The following is a 13,166-nucleotide window of genomic DNA, read 5'->3' on the forward strand; positions in this document are numbered from 1 at the left end:
TTAGTGTTCCTTAACTGTAACTACATTATTACTTTTTTTAAATTTTGTCCAAACTAGACCATAAAGGAACTAACTGAAAGAATAAGTAATATGTTTACTGTTTCAAGAATGCAACTATATTTCAAATGTTATGAAATATAGTTATGATAACTTATGTCAAATGCTCTGAAAAAAAGGACAGTGTTTTAAGAACGTAGCATCAGAAATGATCTGTTCTAGTGTAGAATGGAGATGTTTATCTGGGAAGTTTGCCCTGAAAATTATATAAAAACATATTTTTTTAAAAAAAGAATCTTTTAAAAATTAGGCAAAGGAGGCAGGAACCAATGACTCAGAATAAAAATCAGACAAACGCAAAGGCCAGTGAGGTATAAAAGAACATTTCTGAGTGCGAATGAGAGAGAGTGGCATGTGTGGGCCAGGGGAGACAGAGGTGGCCCCATCCATGGGATTTTGAGGTCATTCTGTGTTCTCTGCTGCACAAGCAATGGCAAATCATGGAAGGATTATACCTGACAGTGAATTAATAATTTTTTCTTGTAAGATGAACCTCTCTACAAGCTGGAAGAAATATTTTCATTGTCTGTGAATTTTAAAAGTTGAATAACTATAAGAAAGTGAAAATCAAAATCAACAAAAACTATGAACCAGAGACACTCTCTGGGGGGTAGGGGGTGGGGAGGGGAGGGATTGGGGTCAAAATAAGGGGGTTGCAATTGTATGGGGAATATAAAAATAATATTTATTTAAAAAGTTGAAAACAGTAGTTTACATATTCCATTTTGGAGTATAATGCAATCTTTGTATAAAGGAATAATAGTTTAAAGCAAAAAAAATCATAATAGTTACTGTTTACTAGAGTATGGTTTTGGTAAATCTTACCTCAGAACTTCTCCATGACAGCTATAGAAAATGAGCATTCTAAACTAAATTCTATTACAGATAATTTATTGACTCTGCCCCACTATTTTGATAAATCTGATTCTAAATGAAGTTCTGATAGCACAGGTTAGTTAGATTCTGATAGGAGAAGTGTTGTAAGTTTGTCTTCTACAGAAGTTTGGGGTTGTCCTTACTCTTCCCTGACAAGTTATTTTCGACTTCTCTAACATATCTTCCAGAAATATATTCCCAGTTTTAATATCTTGTTTCTAAGCTCCTATCTCATCTTTCCATTTCCTAAATATAAAAGCTTTTAAGTCTCTAGCAATGTTTTCTGGAAAAAAATATCAAATTTATAAGGCATATATTAATATGTCATCATCAATATTTAGTAAATATCAATTTACTTGTTTTTTAAACAAATGACTTTTGAAGTCACATGTTCCAAGTTTTCTTTCTGTATTATACTACTTGTGGTTTTATATTTTTTCTACAGTAAATAATTGCTTCATTTTCACATTGCTACTTAAACTTTCATTTGCTTCTTTTTAGCCTCCCAACTCACTTCCTTACATTCCAATTTTTCAATTTCCTGAGCATTTCTGGTTACTTTTAGGTCAAATAGTTTAATATCTCCTTTTTTGGAGTCCTTCCTTACAAGTGCTTAGGTTTGACTTCTTTGACACAGCACACAGACACATATTGTGAGCATCAGCATCAGAAGGGAATGAAATGAATGCTTGGAAGGTGGTTGGAAACCAACTGTTCCAGAATTCAGCAGTAGCAGTGTTCTAATTTAGATTTCAGCCACATGTCTAAGTTTTAGAAGAGAAAGAAAAGAAAAAGTTATTATTGCAAATACATGGGTTTTACATACAAAAGACATGAAATTTATCAAGTGTTTTTCTGGCATTCTAATTCAGTCACACACCTCAGGGCTAAAGTAGTTGATCTCTGATTTTCCCTTATAGATGCAATTTTCTGACTTCTGAAATGACAGTAATGGATTTCCCTGACCTTCACTTCTCCAGACTTTCAAACACTTTGTAACTCCTAATGCCCTGTATTAAAGCTTTCCCTGATTTTTTTGGTAAATAGTTTCTAATTTCATGTGAGATTGAGCTTATTTTTCTGATTCTCAAACTTTTAAAAATTATTCATTTTAGCAATTACTTATTCAAATTTTAACTAATTACTAATTAGAGTGAATGAAAAATGTGTAAATTCTTGCATCATTTACTTTATTAATTAAACCTCACATGGGATAAAGAGCTAAAGTAATAGATCAAGTAAAAACTTCATTAAGTATTGGAAAAGGGAAAGTTGGTGAGCTCAATATAGCAGCCAGGAGAAACTGCAAGCCATGTGGACTCACCCCAGACCCTTAATGTACAATGGGAAGGTGGCAAAAATGAAGTTAAAAAACAAAGACATTTGTTCTGGTTTATGTCCACTGACATATCAGAGACAGTCTATGGAATTTTAGGAACTGAAATCTAAGAGTTACTATAATTTGTCTCTTTATTGTCATAATGGTTATAATACCAGATGTTTCTACACTGTCCTTCAGCCTGAACAACTTTTTACTCCCTAAATGGCCATTTTTTTTCCCATCCTTAAAGACTCTAAGCCAGTATTTATGACATTTTTTTTTTACCATCAGCACCTTATTTTATAGCACTAAATATAGAACACACAGAAGGTTTGAACTGTAACCACAAGTAAAGACTCAGATAAATATCAAAAAGGAAAGCATCAAAGACTTAACCAAGAAGTCTCAGTCTGGATAGAATGAAAGAAACAGAAAATTAGAGTTATAGCTCATTGAAGTTTGATGTCATAAATTTAGTTTTACACTGTTGACCTGATCTTAGTTAGTCATGTATTTTTTTTTTTTAGTGAGATAACATTGGCTTACAACACCATAGATAAGTCAGAGGTATAGGATCATATCTCTTCTGATGTATGTCACGAAACTTGGAGACTTCACATGACAGCATGATTTCTAAGTGTGATCTCTTACATTTTTCTGGAAATTGGAAGAAACAATTGAAGGAAGATATTTTGATAAGCTGATGTAATAAGAATATTCCAGCATGGCGATTCCCAATTCTATCCTGCCTTCTACTCCTCTTTTTGTAAGAACAATTTGGAATTACCTATATGCTATCCTGAAATGCAATTCACAGATTATAATCCTATTGATATAGGTTTTGAAATTAATATAACCATGATATAAAATGGCAATTAAAAGAAAACAATTTACAGTTAACTAATGTGCTTTTATATATAAATGCATGGACAGTCTAGTGTAAAAGACACAGGGAAATAGTCAGATGCCTCCATTTACATGTAGAATAACCAGAAATGTGGTAGTTGAAAATATAAGCAGATATTGGGGATATAAGTATAACTGGTGACGAAAGTGTAATTATACAAGTATAATTGTCCTAACTACCACAATTTATTAGAATGGAGGACAACTTTCAATCAAGTTACAAAGAAGATAATTCTCAATTTACATATCACTTGCTTTCTTATTACATTTGTTAATACTAGAAACATATAGTATTATGGTATTTCCCGTAAATGGATTTAGGTTCTGAATTATAAATAGACTTCCATCTACATACATAAATGTTTAGGAGAACAACAGGTCTTATGCAACATGGGAAGCCATGCATACATTTTAGGATCTCTAGTATCAGTGCATGATCTATTCAGTGTAATTTGCATCTTCCACAAATGCTGGAACAGTTAAAAATCTCCACGTAGTCTAAATAATCTTTTGGGGCACTGTACCATTTCTGTTAGTAATCATTCATTTAGGGATATAGCAATTCCTTAAATTTGCATCCATTTTCCTCTCCCATGTAATGTTTCTCAGCATTTGCATCCATTTTCTTCTCCCATGTAATGTTTCTCAGCATTTGCATCTAATTTTGATTAAGTCCATTTTAGAGTCAAAGAAAGTGAATCCAGAAATAGCAGTTTGTTCTAGTTGAATGCAGAATTTCCTATGGAAAGCTTCATTGTTTTTTGTTTTTTTTTTAACTGACAGATATATGGCATTTTCAGCTACATGTATAAAAGACAAGTTTATTTTACAGCAATGAAAAATTCACAAACTTAATAATTATGTAGAAATTTAAAATAAATAAAATTTCCATTAATTCTACCTCAATCCTATAGCCTCTATCCAGCTAGTATTTTAAGTCTGTCTGAATAACAGATCTGTATCTGCCCAACTCTTGCATAGCTTTGTGTCTATCAATACACATTTTTTTCATATGCATCCATTACATGTTTTCATCACAGTTGGTTGTAGTTTCTTTATTGGTATTGGTAATTAGTTTGAAATTAATGAAAGCAAAACTGAATTTACTCAGTCTTTGGCTATTGAAGGTTTTCTTCAAAAACTTCTGTTGATTGATTTCCTTCATTTATTTAGTTTATAGCATCATCTCTTTTCTCACCTGCCTCACAATCCTTTAGAACAATCGCATAATGTGTAAACTGAGCACAAGTGTCAGGAAAAATAAATGAATTTTAGTGTGCCATGGTGTTTTGTTTTTTTTAATTATAAATTTTATTTTTATATTCCCCATACAATTGTGACCCCCTTATTTTGACCCCAATCCCTCCCCTCCCCATACCCCACTCCCCATAGAGTGTCTCTGGTTCATAGTTGTTTGTTGATTTTGAAATTTTCTTTCTTATAGTTATTCTTTTTCCTGGTCCCTTATTTAAGTTTTCTAGATTGCTGCTATGACTGAGACCATCCGGTATTTTTCTTTTTCTTTCTGGCTTATTTCGCTGAGCATGATCCCTTCTGGATCCATCCATGTTGCTGTAAATTGCATGTGTTTATCATTTTTGAATGCTGAGTAATATTCCATGGTGTATATGTATCACATCTTCTTGATCTAGTCATCTATTTTTGGGCATTTGGGTTGTTTCCAAAGCTTAGCTATTGTAAACAGTGGTGCTATAAACATAGGGGTGCAGGTGCTCTTTGGAATTGATGTTTCTGTGTCCTCTGGGTAAATACCTAGGAGTGGAATTGCTGGATCATATGGAAGCTCTATGTTTAGTAGGTCAAGAAATCTCCACACCACTCTCCATAGTGGTTGGACCAGTTTGCACTCCCACCAACAGTGCAGGAGAGTTCCTTTTTCTCCACAACCTTGCCAACATTTGTTGTTGCTAGTTTTTTTTTTTTTTTTTTTAATATGTGCCATTCTCACTGGTGTAAGATGGTATCTCATGGTAGTTTTGATTTGCATTTCCCTGATTACAAGTGATGTTGAACATTTTTTCATATGCCTGTTGGCCATTTGCATTTCCTCTTCAGAGAAGTTTCTTTTTAGCTCTTCTGCCAATTTTTTGACTGGATTATTTTCTTTGTTTTTGTTGAGTCTCATCAGCTCTTGGTAGATTTTTGTGATCAGTCCTTTATCATTAGTGTTGTGTGCAAAAATGTTCTCCCAGTCAGTGGGGTTTCTCTTTGTTTTTGTTATTGTCTCTTTTGCTGTGCAGAAACTCTTTAATTTGATGTAGTCCCAGCTGTTGATCTTTGCCTTCACTATCACTGCTTTGGGTGATGTGTCTGTAAAGATGTCTTTGATGTGCATATCATGTAGTGTTTCGCCTATATTTCCTTCTATGTATTTTATGGTTTCAGGTCTTATGTCTAGTTCTTTAATCTATTTTGAGTTGATTTTTGTGTATGGTGTGAAGTAGTGGTCAAGCTTCATTCTTTTGCGTGTAACGACCCAGTTTTCCCAGAACCATTTATTGAACAAACTTTCTTTGCTCCAATGCATATTCTTTGCTCTTTTGTCAAAGATTAGTTGACCATAAATCTGTGGGTTTATTTCTGGATTTTCTATTTGATTCCTTCGGTCTGTGTGTCTGTTCTTGTTCTAATACCATGCAGTTTTGATGATTATGGCTTTATAGTATAGCCTGAAATCTGGGAGTGTGATGCCTCCATTCCCTTCTTTTTTTTTTTTTCAGGAGAGCTTTGGCTATTCAGGGTTTTTGGTGATTCCTTATGAATTTTATCAATAATTGTTCTATTCTTTGAAGAATGACTTGAAATTTTTATTGCAATAGCATAACATTGAATCTGTATATTGCTTTTGGTAGGATGGCCATTTTAATAATGTTTATTCTTCCAATCCATGAGCAGGGTATGTCTTTCCATTTCTTTGGGTCTTCTTCTATTTCTTTTAACAGTGTTTTATAGTTTTCTTTGTATAGGTCCTTTACCTCTTTTGTTAGATTTATTCCCAAATATTTGATTTTTTTTGTTTCGATAATAAAAGGGATTTTTTTTTTATTTCTTCTTCTTCAGATTTATTGTTTGTGTATAGGAAGGCTACTGACTTTTGTGTGTTGATTTTATATCCTGCCACATTACTGAACTGATTGATGAGTTTAATTAGTTTTTCTGTGGAGTTTTTGGGGTTCTCTATGTATATTATCATATCATCTGCACATAGTGATAGTTTGACTTCTTCTTTTCCGGTTTGAATTCCTTGTATGTCTTTCTCTCGTCTTATTGCTCTGGCTAGGACTTCCAGTATTATATTGAAAAGCAGTGGTGAGAGTGGACATCCTTGTCTTGTTCCAGATCTTAATGGAAATGCTTTCAGCTTTTCACCATTGAGAATGATACTGGTCGTTGGCTTGTCATATATGGCCTTTATGATGTTGAGGTATGTTCCTTGTATCCCAAGAATTTCAAGGGCTTTTATCATGAATGGTTGTTGCACTTTGTTGAAAGCTTTCTCATCATCTATTGATATTATCATATGGTTTTTATATTTCTTTTTGTTGATGTGTTGGATAATGTTGATTGATTTTCAGATGTTGAACCATCCTTGTGTCCCTGGAATGAATCCTACTTGGTCGTGGTGAATTATCTTATGGATACATTGTTGGATTCTGATAGCTAAAATTTTATTGAGAATTTTTGCATCAGTGTTCATTAGGGAGATTGGCCTGTAGTTTTCTTTTTTTGTGTTGTCCTTGTTCGGTTTTGGTATTAGTGTAATGTTGGCTTCATAGAACATGTTTGGTATTATCCCTTCCTTCTCAATTTTTTGGAAGAGTTTGTGAAGGATAGGCACTAATTTGTCTCTGAATGTTTGGTAGAATTCATTTGTAAATCCATCAGGTCCTGGGCTTTTGTTTTTGGGGAGGTTTTTGATTACCACGTGCAACAGTTTTTTTAGAATCAGGAATAGCAGCACATCACCTCTCCATTCATAGTTCACACATATATGTATCTATTCATATGAATATATAGCCATGTATGCATGTATTATACATATAAAACATGTATATACAAATATATGTACAAGGACAAATAGTAAATAAAGTAGATCATAATCACAGTTTTGTCCCTGGCTGCAAATTAGGTGCTTCTTCAACCAGACAAAGAATTCCATGGATCTGTCTGTCATACCTGTTGGATGACAAAATATGCCACATGAGTTTCTTCATTAGGAGCACTAGGGCCTCCCAGGTGGCATAGGTTAAGTCTTAGCACTATCATGCTATCACCGCTTACCCTGAGTTCAATCCACAGCCAGGGAGCTAACACCCACATATGACACAGCAGACCTCTCCTGTCTTTCCTGCTGTTCCCCTCAGCAGTGTATTTCAATAAATCCACCTGTTCTTCTTCCCACTCTGCCTCTGGTGAATCTCTCACCCCCACCTCCAGCCTCTGGCCTGTGCCCCAGTTCTTCTATGAATAAATAAGTAACTAAACCTTAAAAAACAGAAAATTAGCTAACATTCTTCCCTCCATCATGTATATGAAATTAAATAGCCATACTCTAAGTTTTCAGCCACCCTCTTTCACATCTACTTGAGAAAATAAAGTTCTACGTGGACAAAGAGACCCCACTTCAGAGTGCTTTTACTCAAAGAAAGATGCACATGTCTATAACTTTCTTGATTTCATTTGTAAAATAGATTTGGGGGTTTTGTTTTTCCCCCTTTATCTACTCACATCTTAGCTTCCCTATCGCTGGTCATACTTTAATGGATCTTTTAATAGTAATAGAGGAAACTGAGATAGTCTTGTCAGACCCATTATTTGCCATTTGGGGATGATTCATGCATATGTCAAAACTCTGCAGGGAGAAATAAAAACATACACTAATCATCTAATCCTCATCTGAACCCTCATCCAGAATGAACCACAAAAGAAGTTTACTTAGGATTTTTTTTTTCATTCAAGCAGTGTACCATTAATGATACCTCATTGATTTTGTAATGTTTAATTTAAAAGGGCAGTCAGGCTAGTACATAATCTTGTGTCAAGTAAAGACAGGGTTATTTATATGGCGCACCAGATGAAATCTAAAAGTTCCAATTGACTAACAAGTACATAATTCAAGCCAAATCACATTAGGGGAGCCTTTGTAGGCTTCAGCACAAAGGCATCCCAAGGGACTGTGGCACAGATCTCTGTGTTGAAATCAAACCTATACAAATTATAGAGAGCTCGCAGTGGGGACTTTTAGTAAGAACTCAACCCCTCTGAGAATTCATTCCAGCCTCCTGACTACCAGTAGAGAGTATTCTCCCCATGCCTTTTGAGCTCTAATAGTCATTTCCTCAAATTTTAAAGTGGAAAAAATAAAGCCTTTATCATAGGGTTCTTTTTTGTACTAATGAAACAGGTATACAAAGTGCTTTGCATTCTGCTTGACACACCACAGCACTTAATAGGTGGTTGTCATTCCTCTTTCTTCTTCATTAATTCAACAGATAGTTACTGGAGTGTCTACTTACTCCTGCATGTTGGGTACCAGACAAAAACCACTGACTACAATAGGGAAATTCCATATTCTAGGTGAGGAAGGGGCTAGTTGGCATAAACAAAATAAATAAGTAGAAACATATATGTCAGAAGGTGAAAATGCTATGACAACAAAAAACTAAGATAAAAGAATCAGAGTGCTAAGTGGTGGTGGGAGGAATGCATTGTTATTTTCATAGGGTGGTTAGGCAATGACTTTCAAGACACTGACAATGACACTGAAGAATGAGAGCAGGAGTTCTGCAGCTAATTAGGGAAGAGCAGTCCAGCCAAACAAGGAAGAAGATGCACAGACCTTGACCCTGGACAGTACTTTCTTCCTTGGAATTCAAGGCAAAGTCACATCCAAATCAAAGGGAGGAAGGTGCAGAAAGAGAAGAAAACATTGAATTTATGCATAGCTACAATAAATTGAGTACTTTAAGTGCTCATTTGACCCAGGATGAGTGCTCAATAAATATAGTATTTGTTGAATTTATAAATAGCTTCAGTATTTTGAGCACTTACTATATGCTTGATACAGCTCTAAACATATATAATAGCAAAGCTATTTCCCACAGCAACTTTAGAATGCTGAACAACAGCCATATCATAAGTAAAAGGTTAAATAGATTGATATTAATTTTCAGTAGTTTAAATATGTGTTTACTTATACAAGTGTCAAGCACTCCTTTCCATTTTTGATAGTAACTAAATTAATGTATCAGAATCAGAAGATCTCATGATTTCATCTATATATGTGTCAAAGACTCCATGGTACCCTCATTCATCACCCTAAACCAGAGCATTCTTCAACCAATGAACAGGTTGAATTATAGTTACTAAGAAAGAAATCGTTCATTTCACTCTGTGAATGTCCCCCTGTTAGCTTTCATAACTTTGTAAAAGAAAAAAAGTTATTATTTTTCACTTTGGTAATAATAATCACTACAACATTGTTTCAAATTCTTCCTTCTCCTATGCTCCCAGGTGAGTCCTGGCCACTGCATTGGTTCTTCTAGTTGTTTCTCATACTGTCTCTTTGAGTTGACCTTTTCTTATCAGTCCCGCAATCATCAGCCTAGTTCAAGATCACCTCCATTTTCACCTTGTATAACCTCTAAAGGAAGACTAGTTCTAATTCATTTAATAATCTACTCAAAAATAACAACTTATAGTCATCTTTTGAATTGCACATAAACTATTCATTGTTTTAGCAGCAAGAAGTGCTAATTTTGTATCTAGACTTAGGAATAGTTATAAAGATAAAGACTTATACTAAGCCAGGACGTAAGGAGCTTTAATTCTTTTTTTTTCTTTTCTTTTTTTTTAAAGATTTATTTATTTATTCATACAAGAGCTGGGGTGCAGGCCAGAGATGTGGGGGTTGAGAGGATTCACCAGAGGCAGAGCAGGGAACAGAACAGGCAGACTGACTGAAATACACTGCTGAGGGGAGTAACGGGCATGTCAGGAGAGGTCTGCTGCGCCATGTGGCTGGGGATCGGACTCATGCTGCAGAGGCTGAGGATTGCTCCATAGTGTGGTGCTTAACCCCTTGTGCCACCAGGGAGGCTCAAGAGCTTTAATTCTTAAAGTGATAACTAGCAGCTGGATGTGAATTAGATGTCTAAAATAGAGAGACTGAACAGAATGAGTAGTTAGGACACTATTGTAAAAGTTCTTGTATCAAGAGAGACTTTCTAACTTAATAGTCACAGAATTATTAAGCATCTTTTACTTGCTGCAGTTTTGATAGGTCCTAAATGGCAAGGTTGGGCTCTTGCCTTTAAATTTACAATTTATAGTACATGTCACAATAGTACATTCACCCTATGCATTCAGTAAATCAATAATTTTGGCTTTGTTACCACTAATTAAGTTTATAACCTTGAACAAATATTTTAAATTCTTGTACCATGGTTTAATTAGAACTTCTGTAAGCTCCCATCTAGCTCTAAAAGTCTACCGTCAAACCTTAAGAGGATAATCAAAAAATTCCCTAAAGAATATGCTTTGAATATGTTCTCTCAAGAATCATTCAGAAGAGCAAACATTAAAGTATCCATCAATAGAAAATTAAATATACTATAACATATTATTATGATGGGATAAATGTTACTTTTAGTGACTATATAGTATCTGATATCTGTCATTCATTACTGTTTATAAATCATATATAATATGACATCATTTATGGCAGGTTATTAACCAGGGTGAAATTTTAATAATTTTTGGAAGGAAGAACCTCAGATAAATTCTACTTTCCTTTTTATATTTTATTCATTGTTCTATTGTTTTTGTAGTGTTCCTGGATTATATTTGAATTCTGATATAAAAACTAAATGTGGAAAAATAAATTGACTACACTAGATTATCAAAATAAACATAAAATATAGCCCTATGATTATGTAAATAAATTGCTATCCTTCTGGGTATCCTTCAGAGTTTCCTCAACTTATTTATACTTGGAACAAAAATCTCATTTTGTTCAAATAATAGAATATTCTAATGGTAGAATGGGTGATCCAAGTATTTAAATCTGATATCATGGTTATAGCTTTCTTCTCTGAAACTTTAAAGCATTACATTATTTTTCAAACAATGGAATAAGTCAGTGAGTAAAAATCTGGTTCTCAAAATACTGGTTTTGTTTACTTCTTTTTTATTTATTGGTTATATCAGGCAATTAGCTCATTAAAGATATTTCTGTTCAGTTTCTCATATGAAAATGTGAGCTGCTTTATTTCTTTTCTCTACCTTATTCAGTAAGAATGGCAAAGGACTCAGAATCACTGCACCTAAATCCAGTAGGCAGCGCCCTTTTCAGTTTTAAAGTGAGATGGTTTAGTCCCTGCTTCTTGAAAATTCTGTATTCCCAATTTAGAGTGTCAAAAAGCTATGGCTAATTATTCTCATAGTAATGATAATCACACCAATTATGATTCTTAAAAGAACTGAGGAGACAAAGTACAGATAAGACTCACACTGACATGTTAGAAGAAAAAAAAAAGTCATTTCAAATTTTATAAACCTTAATCTGCATAGGCTGTTCTGTAGGAAAGAATAACAATTAAAAATGTATGAAAGGATCACATTATCCCTAGTAAATCTATTGGAGGTGGGTTAACCATCATTTGTATCATAGTTATTCCCACTCCCAGGACCACTGCCAATTTCCTGTTTGTAGCTGTCAAACCCTATATTCTTCTCACTCAGAAATTCATCCAGGAAAAAAAAAGTATCAGCTGCAACTTTAAGGAAATGAAATTCATAAATGGAAGTATATTATTCATTCCAGTGTGATTATAAAGTTTAGGCAACTTTATGGTAGCTAGGAAAAGTTACAGAAAAACCATGAATTGTAGATAAATGATTTTATCCACAAATATACAACAGTAAGTTTCTATTTAACTTCTAAACCAGGGAAACTTTTATTATGCTGCATTAGCAATAGCAACAACAATAAAACCTAGATTATACTTTTAATTCATTCTTCAAATATTTGATAAATCAGTAAGCAAGTTTTTTTTTTAATTTCAAAACTACTTTTTATTTCATGTCAAGTATGGTAATCAAAACTGCTTTGGGTTTAATTTACAATTTACTAAACAATAAAGTTAATATATATAATCAATCTGTGGTAGAGTCTAAATAGTAGGTAAGATCACAGAGAACATGAAGACTATAAACTTCTTTAAACTATGAAATAGAGCATCAGAATTTAAGGTTTTATTTTTGTTGTTGTTCTCTATTTCCACAGAAAGAACTAATTTTATCTGCTAGTTTGCGGGAACAGCCATACTAGCAACTCTTTATTAAAGAGGATAAGGTTATATAGTAAACAGTAGAAACGTGCATCCCTTTGTCTTAGTTCAGCTGGGAGACTTATAAACAACAAAAAATTATTTAGTACCATCTGTATCATAGAAGTCTGAGATCAAAGTGCCCATCTAGTCTGGGTCTGGTGAAATTTCTCTTCTGCTGACTTGTGATAGATTTATAGGCTAGAAAGAGCAACCTAACTCTCCACATTCTTCTTATGAAGGTTCTAATCCCATTATGAGGCCTCCAGCCTCATGACCTATTTACCTCCCAAAGATCTCACCTTCTAAAGCCATCACAATGAGGGTCAGGAAATTTACTTACAAATTTGGGTGGCCAACAGGTCACAGCACCCTTCAATTCACTCTTTGGAATGAAGTAAGAAATAAGTGAATGAATAAATTAGTTAAGAATTTGTTGCATCTCACAAGAACATCACGGATTGGGGCCTCCCTTGGTGGCGCAGCGGTTGAGCGCTGGGCTGTGAAGCTGCCCACAGCCTCTGCAGCTCCAGTTCCATCCCCAGCCTCTGCAGCTCCAGTTCCATCCCCAGCCTCCAGTTCCATGTGAGGGTCCCACATGGTGCACAGACCTCTCCTGCCGCCTGCTGCTCCCCTCAGCAGTGTACTTCGTAAGT

General features: G+C 34.4%; 1 long non-coding RNA gene across 1 annotated transcript; it reads right to left on the bottom strand.

The window, feature by feature from the left end:
- Positions 1-1,267: 1,267 nt before the first annotated feature.
- On the bottom strand, positions 1,268-12,735 carry LOC129145836 (uncharacterized). The gene is made up of 3 exons (XR_008551933.1): positions 12,621-12,735; positions 7,286-7,357; positions 1,268-1,697 (listed from the first exon to the last, which is right to left on the bottom strand). It is a non-coding gene; the product is annotated as an uncharacterized LOC129145836 (long non-coding RNA).
- Positions 12,736-13,166: the final 431 nt, after the last annotated feature.

The sequence above is a fragment of the Talpa occidentalis genome, unplaced genomic scaffold (genome assembly GCF_014898055.3).
Source record: "Talpa occidentalis isolate TD23 unplaced genomic scaffold, MPIMG_talOcc4v2.1 talOcc4.14, whole genome shotgun sequence".
NCBI classification, from domain to species: domain Eukaryota; kingdom Metazoa; phylum Chordata; class Mammalia; order Eulipotyphla; family Talpidae; genus Talpa; species Talpa occidentalis.